Source organism: Pantherophis guttatus, chromosome 5, assembly GCF_059756535.1.
Source record: "Pantherophis guttatus breed Tessera chromosome 5, ASM5975653v1, whole genome shotgun sequence".
NCBI lineage: Eukaryota > Metazoa > Chordata > Lepidosauria > Squamata > Colubridae > Pantherophis > Pantherophis guttatus.
In genome coordinates this window covers 73,753,822-73,768,442 of record NC_142067.1, presented here as the reverse complement: position 1 = coordinate 73,768,442, position 14,621 = coordinate 73,753,822, and positions in this window count along the sequence as shown.

Here is a 14,621-nt window from a genome sequence, read left to right as displayed (position 1 = left end):
TGATGTGGATAATAGAATGCAGAGAGTTGAAGACGAGATTACGATGATGCAATTCCGATCCATGGAATTTGCTATAAGAATTAGAGGTATCAAGGAGAGTGACCGGCAAGATTTGAGACAGGTTTGTGCTGATGCCTTGGCTGTGCTGTTAAAAATTAATTCTGATGAGATTTTTTACAAAATAGACAAAATTTACAGAGTGAATTCGTGGGTGGCCAGACAAAGACAATTACCAAGAGATGTGGTGATATATTTTACAGACAGAAGAATGAGAAATGATATTTTGCAAAAATCTTTTCTTTCCTCTGTGCAAGTGGAGGGAACTCAAGTTGGAATTTATAAAGAATTACCCCCAAAGATGCTGAAAGATAGAAAAGACTTTGGTTTTTTAGTAAAGGAATTAAATAAATTAGAGATACCATTTTGGTGGGATGCCCCAATGGGTATAATTTTGAAGTATCATGGGGAAAGATATCGACTGAATACTGTTGAAAAGGCGGAACATTTTTACCATACTGTTTTTAAGGAGAGATCACCATCTCCACGTTCATCTACTGTATTGGAGATAAAGGAGAGTGATAAGGAGAAGCAACCCCAGCAATAGTTGGATGTGCAGCTTAAGCAGGCCGAATTAGATCCAATAGAAGCACAGGGTGCTACAGGAGGTTTTCTGGAGGAGCCCCTGTTAGAATCCTCTCCAATTTTGACTACAAGAGATGTGGCTTTGGATCTGGCTCGTATGGCTGAAGCTAAAGACCAGCGAATAACTCGTGCGGTTTCAAAACAACTCAAAGAAAAACAATTGCAAGAAAGAGCTAAGGCACAACAATATAAAAAAGGAGCTAAGAGTACTACAGAACACAGTGAAGCCATGGGAGAGCAAAGTCGGTGGCCTCGGAAGACATCCGGCAATTCTGCTCGTCGCTTCAAAAAAGTATGCATGATGGTTAAGTTTTTGTCATGGAATGTGAATGGACTGAACTCACCACAGAAAAGAAAGAAAATATTTACATATTTGCAACAATTTAATAATGATATAATTTGTCTACAAGAAACTCATATTAGAACGCAAGATCAAAAATACTTGATAAACTCCAAATTAGGATCACACTTTATAGCTTCAAATTTGGAAAAAAAGAATGGTGTGGTTATTTATACAAACAAAAGATTATCAGCTAAAATTATAGAAGTGGATGAAGGTGGTAGGTTTGTAGCAATTGAACTGCATACTGTATATGGTCAAATTCTTGTGATTGGAATTTATGCTCCTAACCAACAACAGGATCACTTTTATAAAATTTTGCATACTAAAATATTGCAGTGGGATTATAGATCTATTTTGATCATGGGAGACTGGAATGGAATAATTGACTCTAAACTAGATAAAATAAGTCTGGCGAAGTCTAGGATTAGACTACCACAAACTTTTTTTGACATGAAAGAAGATCTGGAATTAAAAGATGTTTGGAGAATACACAATTCAAAAGACTTGGACTATACTTTTTTTTCTGATAGACACAGATCCTTTTCAAGGATTGATTTTATTTTATTATCAAATGATTTACTTGTTAAAACAAAAAGAACTAAAATCTTTCCAAGAACTTTATCTGACCATAGCTCAGTATGGATAGAAATTGAGATTGGGAAAATTGAGAGAAGATCATGGAGATTAAATGAAAATTTATTTAGATATGAAAAAAATATAATAGAACTTAAGAAGCAGATGAAAGAATTTTTTGAAATTAATATGAACAAGGGTACCCCTATTGAAATTGTCTGGGATGCAAGTAAAGCGTATATGAGAGGGGTACTCATTCATATGAATTCTAAACATAAACTGAATAGACAAAAGAAAAGATTAGAAATTGAAGGAGAGATAAAGAAAAAAGAACAGTTACTTATCAAAAATCCAGCAGATGAAAGAATACGTGGAGCTATAAAACTTTTGAAAGATCAATTCCAAATGCTTATGGCGGATCAAGTTGCAACAAACTTACAATACGCAAAGCATAATACATTCTGTAATGCCAACAAGCCGGGCAGATGGCTGGCTTATACATTAAGGAAGAAACAGAGTATGCGTACTATCGACTGTATTGATACTGGAGGGAAAGAAATTCATCAACAAAAATTAATTAAAGAAGCTTTTGTAGATTATTATACTAAACTATATGCTAAAGATGATATACAGAATGGACGTATAGAAAAATATTTAGAAAACAAAAGAGTTACAAAAGTTACTAATCAACAAAAGGAAAGAATGAATCATCCTATAACAGTGGAGGAAATAATTGCAGCAATTAAACAACTGAAAACTGTCAAAGCTCCGGGAACAGATGGATTGACTGCAGTGTATTATAAAACTTTGCAAGCAGAAATGGTGGAACAACTTAGAGACTTATTTTGTAATATACAACAAGGGGGTAAAATACCCCCATCATGGAAAACAGCTTATATTTCTTTGATACCAAAAGAGCAAGCAGGTCCTAAAAAACCAGAGAATTATAGACCAATATCTCTTCTGAATAATGATTATAAAATTTATGCAAAAGTACTAGCCAACAGGTTGATGCCAGTAATTCAAAAGGTGATTCATGATGATCAAGCGGGATTTATAGAGGGTAGATATATGAAGGACAATGTAAGGCAAGTTATAGATTTATTGGAATATCTTGAGAAGAATAAACAGATCCCTGCAGTGCTGGTTTTTTTGGATGCGGAGAAGGCCTTTGACAGAGTGGATTGGAATTTTCTATTAAAGACTTTGAAAAAGATGGACTTTGGGAATCAATTTATACAAGCGGTATCAGCAATCTACCAAGAGCAAAAGGCACAGATTATTATTAATGGAAATTTAACAACAGATTTTAATATTGAGAAAGGAACAAGACAAGGTTGTCCGTTATCCCCTTTGTTATTTATTTTAACACTAGAAGTCTTGTTGAATACAATACGGGATTCGAACAGCTTGAAAGGTATAGTGATAAGGCAAGAGGATTACAGACTAAGGGCATTTGCAGATGACCTGGTTGTTACCCTTTCACAGCCGATGGAATCAATAATCCAGATGAAAGACATTATAAAAGATTATGGTACAGTATCAGGATTTAGACTGAATCAGAAAAAAACTAAGATGATAGTTAAAAATATGACACAAGATCGAAAATATGAACTTGAAAGGATGGCAGGTTTTGAGATTGTACCAAAGGTTAAATATTTAGGAATTCAGGTGGCAGAATCAAATATGAAATTATTTCAAAACAATTATGAGGTGTTATGGCGAGATGTACGAAAAGATATGGAGACTTGGAAAAAGCTGCAGCTCTCGTTACTTGGAAGAATAGCAGCAGTTAAGATGAACATTTTGCCAAGATTTCTTTTTTTGTTCCAAATGATTCCGGTGCTTAAAAGTGATAAACAACTGAAAGAATGGCAAAGTGGAGTGAATAAGTTTGTTTGGAATGAGAAAAAACCAAGAGTGAAACTAAAAATTATGCAAGATGCTCCAGAGAGGGGAGGCCTTAAACTTCCAAACCTACAGATATATTATGAAGCAGCAGCTTTGACTCAAGCAAGCGATTGGTTTGGAAGGAAAAAGACTGGAATATTGAACATAGAAAGCTTTGACCTGGATCTTGGTTGGCACGCTTACTTATTTTATGAAAATAAAGTGGATAAAGTGTTCAAAAGTCATATACTTAGAGATTCGTTGATGAGAGTTTGGAAGAAGCACCGATTTAAATGGGATTACAAAATACCGTTATGGCTGGATCTTGGTCATATTATGTGGAATACAAATATAATGTCACTCAGGGGGGTTTTATATAAAGAAGTTCTTTTTACAGATGTGGGCAGATGGCAACTAAAGACATTAGAGACACTGTTGGATGAAGGGATTAACTTAACCTGGTTACAATATAATCAACTTCAACAGAGATGGAAAGAGGACCAAAAAACTGGTATTATGTTGCATGAGGAAGAATTGGTTAGACATATAAAAGAGAAAGGTCCAATGCATATTAAAAGGCTATACAATGTTTTGTTAGAAAGGGATTCAGAAACTGAATTGGTTAAAGATTGTATGATTAAATGGCACAGAATTTTGCAGAACCAGTAATGTTGGAAACATGGGAGAAAATATGGGTTCAGAATGTTAAATTTACGCAATCGCAGAATTTGAGGGAAAACTTTTATAAAATGTTTTACAGATGGCATTTAGATCCCAAGAAATTATCCTGTATGTATCCTAATGTTCAGCCAAAATGTTGGAGATGTGATAGTCTAGATGCTACATATTATCATGTTTGGTGGAATTGCAAGAAAGTTAAGGCTTTTTGGATAAAAATATGGTGGGTTATGCAGAATGTTTTGAAGAAAAAAATTCAATTTTCTCCACAATTGTTTTTATTGGGTATAGTAAAGGGTTTTACATTGGATGAAACTAAGTTGATATTGTACATGATAACAGCAGCGAGATTACTGATAGGTAAATATTGGAAAAATGAAGCCTTACCCACTATTGAAGAATGGACTTTCAAGATGGCCAGTTTTGCGGAGATGGCGAAGATTTCAGCATATTTAAAATATCGCTCACAAGAGACTTATGAATGGGAATGGAAAAAATGGATAGATTATGTGCAAAAAAAATATACCAAGTTAGGAAGTATCAAATTGTTTTTCATTGAAAGTTATATAGAAATAGAAATGTATGAATTGTGAAGAGAGAAAAAATTATAGGGGGTTTGAGGGGTTCAAGTTTTTTATAAAAAAAGGGGGGATTTTGATGGGATCATATTCTGTGGAAGTCAGAGGGGGTGGGTCAGGGGGGGTTTGGGGGGGTTAGGGTGGGGAGGGAGGGGTGGGTTGGGGGGGAAAAAAGTGGGGTGAAAATGTAATTGTAAAACTTTTGCAATAAAATATATATATATATATATACTTCAACCTTCCTTTTATAAATTCTCTTATCACATTTCATGTTTGAAAAAAAAAACCATAATCTTATTTTAAACATTTTAAAATCTCTTAATACATTAGCAGAACGTTCTCCAAAATATAAGTTTCAAAACTTTCAAAAAGTTATCCATTAAATTTTAAATTATCCACCTTTAAACTTCAATAGTTTAAAACTACCATAAAATTCAGAAGTTATCCAACTTTAATTAAATCTTTTAACATCATGAGACAATCTCCAAAATATGACCAGTCTTTCTTTTTTTTCTATATTTTTTACCTTTAAACTTCAATACTTTAAAACTACCATAAAATTCAAAAGTTATCCAACTTTAATTAAATCTTTTAACATCATGAGACAATCTCCAAAATATGACCAGCCTTTCTTTCTTTCTATATATCCCCCCCAGTCCTTCTTCAATAATACTTTCTTCTTCAGCCTTGCTCCTCCCCCTGCTCCAACTTTAATTAAATCTTTTAACATCATGAGACAATCTCCAAAATATGACCAGTCTTCCTTTCTATATTTTTTCCAGTCCTTCTTCAATAATACTTTCTTCTTCAGCATTGCTTCTTCCCCTACTTTTATTTTCAAAAAATTTTGGGTTTGAAATTGTAGTTGGTATGTCTTAGGAATTTGTTCTCTTCTTGGGGTTGTTTCCTTTAATTTGAAGCCCCCATTTCGACTCTTCCTGCATTTGTAGTCCATCAGTTTGTTCCTTATATATTGATTCTGTCTGTAGAGCCAAAACTTGTCAAAATATTTATCAACCTGCAGTAAAGAGTCTTCTTGCTGTTTCTCAGTTAATTGAGTGGAAGCCTCCTCCAGAACCTGTGTTTTCAGCATAATAACCTCCATTTTAGCCCCAGCAATGTCTCTTTTATCCTCCAAAGCTTCCTCTTTTCCAGCCAGCAAATCATTGTTATTCCCCAATTTAAAATCTTGAATAGTTCTTTTAATTATCTGTCTTATCTCAGCAGTAAAAGATTTTAAAAAGTCTTTTAAGTTCTTCGCAGTCACTACTTGTAAGTTTGCTGACTCATATAATCCATCTTTAATTTCAGCCATTTTTCAATTGTCTCTTTATGTTTGTATTAATTCGGCTATCAGGTCATTAACTCCAATTATTTCCAGGCAAATTAAGGATGTAAGTTAGTTAAAATAAATACTGCAGTCTTTTCCATTCCATTTCCACTTTAAATCTTTTTCTTAAATAACCTGATAGCTTTAACAATGTTACTGATGTTAACAAGGACTTTCACTTGTAAATGAAGGTGCCATCTTTCCCTTTTTAAATGGAGTTAACATACAATACTTGCATTTTCAGTCTCCTGGATTAACTCTGCTAGCATCCAAAATCCAAAATTCAAATTCTTTATAATCTTTCTAGTTGCTTTGCTGGTGTGGTCGCGATGCTTCGGTCTGCTTATTTTTAAGCAGACTCGTCCCGGCTCTGGAGCTTTGAAGGGCTTTCAGGGAGCTCTCACCCTGCAAACCCCAGGCTTAAAAAAAAAAAAGCCTGGGGGTCTAGGGGAGCTCTACCCAGACCCTTCTGCTCTTCTCTCCCCCTTTTCCCTGGGGGAGAGTTTTAAAGCCGCTAGACAGCTGATTTTCGCTGTTCTAGCGGCTAGTACGGAGTCGCGGGGCTGGAGCTCCTAAAAGGAGCCACCGGAAGTCCGGCTGACTTGTTCTTATGGCTATTCCAGTTCATACATTCTTATACCCTGACACTCCTCCCTTTATGTCTGGAATAGACATAAAACCGAATAACTTAATATTCTTCCCATGGTGCACTCCACCCAATGGCTTGGTCGTTATATCTGCTAGATTGTCTTCTGAAGAACAGTGAATCAAGCTAATTAATTTACATTTGATGGCTTCTCTTACATTACAATATTTAATATCCACACACTTGCTTCTATTTTTTACTCTGCCACCTGTTGACATTTTAATGCATGCAGCATTATCCTCAAACACTGTTACAGCATCACTTACTTTTACGTTTAAATCTTTTCACAGCTGTACATACCAAGTTACCTCTGAACAAAGTTCAGATAGAGCAATAAATTCTGCCTCTGCAGTAGAAATGGATACAGTTGTTTGTTTTCTGGACTTCCAACCAATTAAAGCCCCTCCAAATAATACCACAATCCCAGAATTGGACTTTCTGGTTTTTACATCATTGACATAATCACTGTCAACATAACATTTCAACTTTAATTCTTCAGAGACCTGTATTTGAAGACCCAAGTTCACAGTTCCCTTCAAATACCTGAGAATCTTTTTTATACCCATCCAATGCAATTTTGTTGGTGCAACAGTAAAGCGACTTAAGATAGCTTACTGCACAAGCTATGTCTGGTCTGGACCACTGTGACAGATATAGCAAGCTCCCTACTGCTGACTCTTCATCACACTTTTGTCCTCACCCAAATTGTTATGAAAATCTGTGCTCATAGGTGTTGGAGCAGAATTACAATCCTTCATGTTATATCTCTCTAACAGCTGTTCAATTTTTCTTCTTTGGCTGAGAACATAACCACTTTTCTCAGTTTTTTGTATCTCCATACCAAGATAGTTTTGTATTTTACTAAAATCTTTCAATTCAATTTTTTTCTAATTGATTAGCAAATACTTTTACCTGTGACAATGAAACAAAGATCATCCACAAATGCTAATAATTGACAATCCCCACCTTGTAATTTTCCAGTATATATGGAACCATCAGCCTTGCAACTCTTGAACCCAAGACCCTTCAATGTCATAACTAAACAGATATTCCAATTCCTGGCTGACTGCTTCAGCCCATAATTTATTTTTATTTTTATTTTATTTCCAATTTATATACCGCCCTTCTCCCTGAGGACTCAGGGTGGTGTACAGCCAGAATTAAGAACATGAAATACAAATATTAAAAACAATTAAAATATATATAAATTTGGCCCAAAAAATTAAAAATCACAAACCAATTTAAAACTTTTAAAATTTTTAAAAAATTTCTTCTTAAGCCAGCCCGGCTTGCTGGAAAAAGTACCCACTTTTTAAGGGCACGGCGGAAGGCACTGAAGTCTTGGATTCTCCTTATCTCTGGGGATAACTGATTCCAGAGAAGGCTCTCCCCCTGGGGGTCACCAGCCTACATTGTTTGACTGATGGCACCCTGAGGAGGCCCTCTCTGTGGGAGCGCACGGGTCGGTGGGAGGTCGTCGGTAGCAGCAGGCAGTCTCGAAGATAGCTAGGCCCTAAATTTCTGTAGCACTTCTATTTTACGCTTTAATAAATAGCAGAAACCAAATCTGCTGTAGTCGTCTACAATGACCAGCGCATACTTTGCTCCTTCGAAACTGACTTGCATTGGCTGGTACCAAATCTGCATGTACCAGTTCTAGAGCTTTTGTTTTCTGCCATGTGCTACTCTTGCTTACTGGGAATGCCTTGGACTAATGATTTACATTCTGCACAGTCCAAATATGCCTTACACCCTTTCAAGTTTAATCCTTCTCCAAACTGTTGCATCTTTTGAAAATTCTGAAGCTGGCATGACCAAGCTTTCTATGCAAGAGATGAACACATGAATCATATTGTGCCATATTTCCAAATGTTTGGGCCCATTGAACCTTTTGTCCCCGCAACACATAAAGATTTTCTTGTTTTATGCCTTGCCCATTTTTTTTATGAGACCCATTTTATGAGACCCATTTACAAAAGTGGTCTCAAACCCTTGTTTGTCTAGACTGGAGACACTCAGTAAATTATGCTCCATTTCAGGCACACAAAATATGTTACTAAACTTTTCCTCCAAACATGGAATCAGCACACTGCCTTTTCCAGTGACTTTAGCCTTCTGGCCATTTGCCAAGGCTACTGCATCTCTTCCAGCTGGATCCATTCTGAAAAACAATTTAGAATTATTAACAATTGTTTGACTTGCCCCACTGTCTATTAACCATTTGTCTCTGCTATTACAATAGCTACCTTTTGCAACAGCAGCTTCTTCATCTGTTGTTTTTCTTCCTTGTAAACAGTCTTTCTTTAAATGAGTCTTATCACCACAGATGAAACACCATTGTTCTTTTTCTTTCTTCTTAGAAAATCTTTTCTGGGCTGTAATCCAGTCTCTTCTGTTACTCTGGTCTCTGCAGACATTCTATCTGTTGCCTTGGAATGTAATCCAATCTCTCCTCGTGTCTTCTTCTAAAATGGTGTTTTTGTTCTTCAGAAATCAAACAGGCTTTAAGGGCTTGTAATTCCTGTTCTGGTTTGCATTCTAAAATGGCTGAAACAATGTCCCATATTTCATCAAAACTATTTAACACCAACAGCACTTTCTGAGATTCAGGAATCTGCATTCCACACTGTACTAACTCAATAAACAGCGTCTGCATGTGCAGCAAATGCTTCTCTACACTCTCTTGTGGTAGCAGCCAGGTACACTTATCTATTGTGTCTTGATAATTGCACAATATTGCATGCTGACGCACTCACATACACACTTCTCAATTTCAGCCAAACCTCCTTGGCAGCTTTTAAATCAGCTACATTCAAGAATTGTTCATCTTCTAAACTTAAGACGATTTAGGCCAGTGCCTTATTTATTTATTGGTTCGATTTATATGCCTCCCTTTTCCGAAGACTCAGGGTGGCTTACAATGCGTTAAGCAATAGCCTTCATACTTTTGTATATACCTGCTTAGTAAGGCTTTGCCCCCCCCCCCAGCGGTGTTCTTTTTTATACAAAGTCAGCTTATTGCCCCCACAAACCAGGTCCTCATTTTACCTACCTTGAAAGGATGGAAGGCTGAGTCAACCTTGAGCCTGGTGAGACTTGAACTTGCAGTAATTGCAGGCAGCTGGTGTTTCTTAACAGTGCTTTAGTCTGCTGCGCCACCAAGGCTCATGCTGCCTTTGATCTGCTGCTGCTAATGGTGCCTGGGATGGATTAATAACAATATCCCAGAGCTTCTTAGCCTTCAGGAAGCATTCCATTTTTGCAGCCCAAATAATATAATTCTTCTGTCCCAATCAAGGCAGAGAGCTCTCCTTGAACTCAACAGCCATCCTGCAAGCCTTCTCAGCCTTGTTCTGTTTTCCTTATAACACAGGCTGTCCCTTGGCTTGATTACAGTTCAGACTTACTGTGGGTTTGGACTGGCTGGGTGTGCTCTGGCCCCATAACCTGTTAAAGTCTGTAGCTATCCAGCCAGCACACAAGTAAATAATTCAGCAGAATTCATTTATAGAAAGAAACTTCTTTATATACAATAATATAAAACATGATGCATGTATACAAAACATGATGCATGTATACATGCGGCTTCTGCAACATGGTAGATAGAAGAAGTAGCAAGTAGAAGGACAAGAAATACTTTTTACTTTTAAAAGCATTTTTTAACAACCTCTTTGGCTGAAGAAGTTGTAAAAAATGCTTTTAAAAGACTCTGACGACCAGGCAACTCAGCTGGGATCGTCAGAGCCTTTTAAAAGCATTTTTCTACAAGCTCTTCAGCTGAAGAGGAGGTAGAAAAAATGCTTTTAAAAGGCTCTGACGATCCCAGCTGAGCCGCGCAATCATCAGAGGCTTTTTAAAAACTTTTTAAAGCATTTGTACAAAAAATGCTTTTAAACGTAAAAAAAAAAGTCTCTGATGATTGCACCGCTCAGCTGGGCATATGGGGGGGAACAGGGATTTCTGCTCCCGGTTCTCCGAACCACCCACCGCCATCGCTACTGAACCGGGAGCATTTCACCCCTGCTCTGGAGGCTTTCCTGGAGCCTCCAAGAAGATAAAAACAGTCTCTCCGGCCCATTTGGCCCATTTCCAGACTTCTGGTAGGCCTGTTTTTCACCCTCCCAGAGCCTCTGCGCGAGCCCTGTATTTACCTGGCATCCAAAACAGGCTGCGTGGAGGCTCCTGGAGGGGCAGGGCAGCAGGAGGCACGTGTGCATGCGCGGTGGAGCTGATCTACAGTGATTGCTTGTGTGCCCGCAGAAATGGCTCCACGTGCCACCTGTGGCACGTGTGCCATAGGTTTGCCATCACAGGTATAGAGGTTCATCTGAAAGGGTTTACTGGAGGACTGATTATAGTAAAGGTATTCATTTAGAAAGTGGGTGATGGATACCTCCCACTTCCCCACTGACACTTTCATGAGGCTTGCTACTCTTTAGTTTGAGAATATAAAATATTGATTTAGGTTTTCTTGTTATTGGCTACAGCAAAACTTCTGTACATGTATATGTACTTCTACATATTATTCTAGTATTTGTTCTATGCAGGGGTGAAATGCTCCCGGTTCGGACTGGCTCAGGCGAGTAGGTAGCGATGATGGCTGGTGGTTCGGAGAACTGGTAGCAATAGCAACCAGAGGCTCTGCCCACCCGCTCAGTCATCGTTACTTCCTGCTTTTACTTCCAGAGAACCGGTAGTAAAAAATGCTTTAAAAGTTTTTTAAAAAGTTCCGACAATCAGCTGAGCGATGCGTGACCGTGGGAACTTTTTTTTTTACTTTTTAAGCATTTTTTTCTACTGGTTCCGGAGAAACAAAGCGCTCGGCTGCTCCCCCTTTTCACTCACCCCGAGCTTCCTGCTGTGGATTTTCACACCTTGCTTCACATGCCTGGGATTGTCGCCCTCGTCTTCTTCTTGGAGGCGGAGTTGAGGTAAGGAGGGGTCAAGAGGTGAAGGGGTCTGTGGGTGTTAACCCTTACAGGTCATTGCCTCGTGATGAGAGCATGTGGGTCAGGCGTTTATACATGACAAAACCCCCTCTAAATGCCTGACCGAGATGTTTGGGTGAGTTGGTTATGTGAGGAAGGTGCTACATGTGGACACCTAGCTTTGACGTTAAGTGAGCGTGTTGTTTATTTTGTAGTGGCTTGGTGAGTATGTCTGCAGTCTGTTCCTCGGTTTCGCAATGTACGGTTTCAATGAACCCAATGCTTGAAAGCTGCCTGACGTGCTTGTGTTTAATGTCTATATGCCTCGATCTCTGACCTATTGCATCTGCCTTAGATATTTCGATGGCAGCTCTGTTGTCTTCGTGGATGATGATTGGATATGTAGGTTCAGCCCATATGTTGGAGAGCAAGTCATCAAACCAAATTAAGTTGTTTGTGGCCTTGGACAAACATATGAATTTGGCTTCTGTGGTGGATGTAGCAACCAAGTTTTGTTTACCCGTGTTCCAATGTACAGGGCTGTTATTAAGGAAAAATATGTACCCAGATGTGCTCTTCCTGCTTTTTATGTACCCTGTCCAGTCAGCATCAGCGTAACACTTCAGTGTCGGTTCTTTGGAGATTTCTGGCTCCAGACATAGGCAGGCATTAGAGCTGTATTTCAAATATCTGAGTATCCTCTTGACGGCTTCCCAGGGGTATGTTGTAGGTTTGCCAATGTACCTAGATAGGAGGTTGACGGGTAAAGCGATGTCAGGCCTTGTCCAGTTTGCAATATACAGTAGTGAGCCTATGGTTGACCTGTAAAGGGTGTTATTGATGAATGTTCCTGCTTCATTATACATATTCTTCAAGAAGTCTGGCTGCATTGGAGTTTCACAAGGCTTGGCATCAAGCATGTTACATTTATGTAGGAGCTCTAGGATTTTCTCTTTTTGGGATAGCTGGAAACCTTTGTCAGTTTTGGTGATTTGTACTCCTAGTGTCAGGTATGCTTCCTTCAGTATCCAGGAAAGAAAACCCCAAACTCAAGCATTTTGAAGAATTTGGTACTTTTACTGAATATGAAAGATTAACAGCCCAGGAAAAGCTGGAAGTGAGCAAAACGCGCGAAATGCATCTACTAAGCTTCTTCCCCACCTCGTGTTTATATTTTCTCAGACAATCTAAAGGTCTTCCAAAGGTCAGGTGGCAACACGTCTGGCAGCGTCATCCATCAGGAATGTCGAGACAGTTGGTCAGCCGTCCCCTTCTGAAATCCAGTTTCGATTCCCACGAAGTCCCCTCCTACAAAGACAAACCCCCTCCTGCTCTCTTCCCCCCCTTTGCTCCATACCTAATCCCTCCCCGTTTCTTATGGCAGCTAAAGCAGAAAAGCTGAAGCTGACATTCGGCCCCTCTTGCAGAAGAGACGTTAGTCCTAAATAAAAGGAAAAAAGAGAAAGAGAAACAGAATATATACAATGATCAAGGTTTATCAGGGTATTTGGCATAGAACTGTTGTACTTTCTTGGGAGCTCGGACATCCCGTTTATTTACCCATTCAGCCTGAGATAGTGGAAAATGTTTCCAGGCAATCAGATATTGGACTTTACCATGATGTTTTCTAGAGTCCAAGATTTCCTTAACCTCAAAATGTTGCTCCCCTTCTATGAGGATGGGAATTGGAGGGTTGCTATGATCAGCCCTTAGGGGAGATGAGTGTTCAGGTTTCAATAAACTAACATGAAATACAGGATGTATCCGTCTCAAGGTTTTTGGCAATTCCAATTCAACTGTTACTGGATTTATCAGTCTAATCACACGGAATGGTCCTACATACTTAGGCCCCAGCTTTTTAGACCTCTGGGTGGTTTGTAAGTATTTGGTAGACAAATAGACTTTATCCCCCACTTTATAAATGTGAGCTGGGGACCTTTTCTTATTGGCTTGTGCCTTATGAGCTCGGTGTGCCTCATCTAATGCCTTCCGAGTCACTGTCCAGGTGCTCCTTAGTTGTTCCATCCAATCTATCAAGGAGGGATTTTGGGGGTCATCTTGAGGTAACTCGGGAATGGGTACAAAATCCTGGCCCGATGCAACCTTAAAAGGGGTGAATCCGGTGCTACTGTGTACAGAATTGTTATATGCCACTTCTGCAAATGGCAACAAGTCTACCCAATTGTCCTGTTGGTAATTCACGTAACACCTAAGGTATTGTTCGAGCACCCCATTGGTTCTTTCACAAGCGCCATTTGTCTGAGGGTGGTGACTGGAACTCAACCCCTGTGCGGAACCTATCAATCTTAAAAATTCTCTCCAGAAACTGGAAGTAAATTGCACACCCCTGTCAGAAATTATTCTTTTTGGAGACCCATGTAGTCGGTAAATCTGCCGAATAAACAATTTTGCGAGGGTTTTTGCTGAAGGGATCTTTGAGCAAGGTATGAAATGTACTTGTTTGGAAAACAAATCAGTTACTACCCAAATGACGGTGCAGCCCTCACTGTCTGGTAAGTCCACAATAAAATCCATAGATATTTCCTTCCATGGGGCGTTTGGTCTAGCCACACCTTGCAGTAATCCAGGGGATTTTCCTGGAGGTCTTTTAGCCGAGGCACATACTGGACAGCTAGCCACATATGCCTGTATGTCCTTTTTTAGTGCAGGCCACCAAAACTGTCTCTTAACAAGATGTAAAGTTTTGACAAACGCAAAGTGTCCTGCGACTTTGGCATCATGCGCATATTTCAATACGGTTGGTCTTAATGTGGTCGGAACATACAATTTTGATCCAACCCAAGCTAGTCCGTCGTGAAGTGTGCATTCATTCGAGTGGATTTTAAACCACTCGTCAGCTTTTAGCGCTTCTCGTAATTTTTCGAGTAAATCCCCCGAGAGTTCTGGATCGATTTTACTCTGTGCTCTGGTAGTGACAGGTGTTGCCAATTGTGTTAAGGGGATCATTGGTTGAACCACTTCCTTCTTTATGCTGTTGTACTGTGGTAATCTG